We start from the raw sequence: 4,059 nt of genomic DNA on the forward strand, positions 1-4,059 counted from the left end.
GTTTTTATTGTTTAATGTGCTTGTTTTTCTTTGTTATGTTTTCTTTTTAAAGCCGTCTGAGTTTAAATCTTTGTCAGATCCTTCGTGGAAGATGTTATCAAGAAATGCGGAGAGAGTTCTTTTAGGTCGCGATAATTCTCGATTATCAGCAATCAATTTTGTTTCTTTCATTCGATGCATGAAGAATCCAGAAAGATTTTCTCTAGTGCGAAGTAACGCGATCGTTGATCATAGATGAAGTGTGTTCTTTCATATTTTTGCTTCTATAAAACATTTGGCTTTCTGTTTTTATATTCGTAGATATTTTTGAAAGTTTTTAGAATGCTTTCCTAGACCGAAACATCTCTCAATCGTTATTCATTTATCAAGTTTTCTTTTGTTTGGTGTCCACTTTTATCGATTTGATGCTCTTCGACTTTTCTGGACTGCCTCGTCTTTGTGGAGAATGATTTTGAAGAGTCTTGAAAGACTTTTACCTCCTAAATTTCTCTCGATCTTTGACAATTTGTTGTTCTCGTTATTTTTTCCATCTCAGTGATAAATCCGTTTTTCTCGGACTCTTTCTGAGCTCTTTATCTTCGTGGAATAACTTTGTAATGCTTTAAATGTCGATAAATCAATGTTGATCTCTACTTTAATATCGCTAATTTAATATTATTAGATTTTTCTTACATGTTCAAGCAGTCACATAGTTACTTATCAATCAACCTAATTGGATTATACTTAACCAACGAGCGTTTACTCTATTATTAGATGCTTTATGTAAATAGTGAAATTATCTTGACTAAAGTGCAATGTGCATCTGTTTTGTGACCTAACTCACGAGATATTTTTTGTATTGACCTATCAACTTGTTTACAAGCAGAGGGAAGGTCGAGAAGCTTCTACGCAATCCAGATATCGTTCAAATTTTTGAACGCGCTTATTATTAGGTAACCAGATATATTTCCCTGTGTTAAATGTTACAAAAGTGTATATAAAAAATAAGTCGCTCAACGAACCGTGCGCGAAAAATCACTTGAATGATTCACATTTATTATATAAATAATTCTGTAAAAACCACAAATCAATTCAATAACTTTGCTCTAATGGAGTCAAAGATGAAATCAGTAGAGGAAAGTCCTCTATTATGAGATAGGATTCTAATGTGAGATAGTAGGTTTTCAACGTTCAAGTTTTAAGTGCATCAGTAGGTATCAGTGGTATTTTTTTCAATGTTCAAAACATTGCTGTGCCACATGTTTTAAGAAGAATATGCGACAAATACAATCACAAGTAAGCAAAATCGATTGTGATACTGTGTGACAAAATTATAAAACCGTTTAACGTTTAAAAAATTTATTTTGTACTATGTTTATTGTGTTTTTTATCATAACAATGCGAATATAAATATGTAATAGGAGTCAAGAACAGAAAAAATCCTGCTGTCTTACTTTCTTATTCAGTGCACTGTCACAGTTATCCATACCACTATGATAATCGATTGAGATTCGCTGCTTTCGTCCTTGTGTTTCTCAATAGGTTTTGTGGATTGATGCTCAGTGAGTACTTCGTACTGTGTGTCAAAAGCGTGCAATAGCAATTCAGAAACAGGTGGAAATTACATTGATTGTGTTAATGCATTTTATTATCTCTGTCTATTGCATAAGTCTCTTTATGGCGTTATTCTCTTTAACTAATAAGAATTCTTCAATGTCGCCAGCGATAATTAACAACGTCAGTATTTTCTTGACCATGACTGGCATTTTTAATAATACAGAAAATTTATTGCGAAAAATATCACCTCAGCGGAGGTCCCCACACTCTAAGCGGAGGTCCAGGTTTAAACCCTGGCTGAGGTAATATTTTTTGCAACGAATTTTCTGTATTATTAAAAATGCCAAGTAGAAAATACTGACGTTGTTATTCTTTTTGGCTCGAAGCTTTTTACCGATAGTATTAGGTGGTAAACTTCCTTTCCGCGGCTCACATTTAGTTGTAAGTGTAATTTAATTTGACATCTGAAACTGACTGCATTTTAAAGGTTAGACATTTGTCAATAAAATTCAGTGCAAAAAGGTTTATTTAAGCGAACAGTGCCATTTTTTTCTTTTGATTAAACATGGAACGTGATAAGTTGCTTTTTCGACATGTGCTGCTTCATTACTTTGCTTAGAAAAAAACTGCAGCTACAGCTCATAAATTACTTGTCAAAGCTTATGACAATTGTGCTTCATCGGAAAGAACATGCCAAGAATGGTTTCAACGATTTAAAAGTGGTGATTTTATTGTGAATGATAAACAACGCTCAGATCCGCTGAAAAAGTTTGAAGACACCGAATTGCAAGCATTATTGAACGAAAACTCAGCTCAAACGCTCCAAGAATTGTCTGCAGCATTAAATGTTATTCCGATGGCTGTTTCCAAACGTCCAAATGTAATAGGATAGATTCAAAAGGAAAGGAAGTTATTCTTTTGCACGACAACGCTCGACCACACGTTGCAAAATCCGTCAAGGAAACACTGATGCAGCTCGAGTGAAAAATTCTCCCACACCCAGCGTATTCATTAGACTTACAATTAGCTCCTTCAGATTATCACTTGTTCCAATCGATGCAGCCCGGCTTGGTGTATTGTTTTATGCTTGTGATACTTTCTAAGATTTAACATTTCGAAAATGGGCGCATTAAGATACTGAATAACAATTAATCAGCACACTTTGTAATTCTGTTACAGCTTGTGCATGTTCAACTTTGCGACAAACAGGACGTTGACGTCTTCAATGCGCAATTTTTCTTTTTTCAATATATCTCACAAATTACAATTCTACGTAAAAAGCAAAAACCATACTTCGCATACGTTAAATACATCTTTGCATCTACATATACATACAATTAAATAATCGGAATACCCTCACGCAAAGCGATGCTTTATTTAAATTGTAGAACAGAAAAGTTAAGAATCTTAAATGTTGTATCAAATGTTACGTAAATTCTGTTTATGCAGATAAAAAGAAAAAGATACACGTAAGGTCGATCGGAGTAAAACCGCGTTATCGAGTAGTCATCGATTACTAGTAGAGAGTGTTACATCCATATTTTAAACGTACTGTAACTATAATACTTGTAAATAAGCTCCATAAAGAATGTCTGTAATAATCGTATAATAATTTCAAGATTCTAGATTTCTGACACATAAAATATATAACATACACGTTACACATTCTCTTTGTATACAATACATGTATACAATTAATGTATTATTGATTATAAAAAAGTGCACATGTTGGAAAACATGATATTGTTTCATTTATATGGTGTTCTCGTGATTAATTGAATCGGTGGAAGGGCCTGGAAATAAAAAGAAGCAAGTATACTTTCGTTTATGTTTAATATCAATTTTGAAATGCAGAGAACATTAAACGTTGGTTTAAATAAAGTCCAGCCGATATTTTTTCAAAGGATTGAATAATTCAGTGACATACAACTGTTTTCAATGATAATGCACTGATTGACGTTTAAAAAGTATATATAAAGGCTTAGGCAAGGCATTGTTTAAACCAATACCAACAGTGCGTCGAAAAGCAATAAAATAGTCAATGTGTAATAACATAAATTACAATTAAAAAAATAAAATATAATATTCCAAAAAATGTTTGCCTATTAAAAATGACTAGTGAATTCTATTCTTACTACTTTTTAAAAAACTAATCACTAAAAAAACATTTGTTACAGTTTGATAGGACTGACATCACCAATTCGCAGACGCAGAATGTTGCAGCAAAACATGGTGGTTGTAAAGAACGCTGTGAAGCGTTATGGGAAAGAAGAGTTGGTGCTCGACGGATTCAATATGACGGTTTCAAACGGTTCCGTGTATGTAACCATTCTTCGTCTTGCCAACACAAAACATTATTCGTCTTTCTATTAATTTCTGTTTAGACGAATAAGGTTGCACGTAAATATCATGAGTTTATCAAAAGAACCCCATATGCTCGCTATAAGAAAGGAAACAATGCAGTGAAGATTGAATTGCTACTGATTAATATAATACTTCAGATTACTTGTGCAAATTTTAATA

The 4,059-nt window shown here is 33.0% G+C and overlaps 1 long non-coding RNA gene across 1 annotated transcript; it reads left to right on the top strand.

The window, feature by feature from the left end:
- Nucleotides 1-2,963: 2,963 nt before the first annotated feature.
- On the top strand, nucleotides 2,964-3,887 carry LOC105556867. The gene is made up of 3 exons (XR_001008565.1): nucleotides 2,964-3,084; nucleotides 3,156-3,345; nucleotides 3,714-3,887. It is a non-coding gene; the product is annotated as an uncharacterized LOC105556867 (long non-coding RNA).
- Nucleotides 3,888-4,059: the final 172 nt, after the last annotated feature.

This window comes from Vollenhovia emeryi, unplaced genomic scaffold (assembly GCF_000949405.1).
Source record: "Vollenhovia emeryi isolate VEMERY1.0 unplaced genomic scaffold, V.emery_V1.0 DF939736.1, whole genome shotgun sequence".
NCBI classification, from domain to species: Eukaryota; Metazoa; Arthropoda; class Insecta; order Hymenoptera; family Formicidae; genus Vollenhovia; species Vollenhovia emeryi.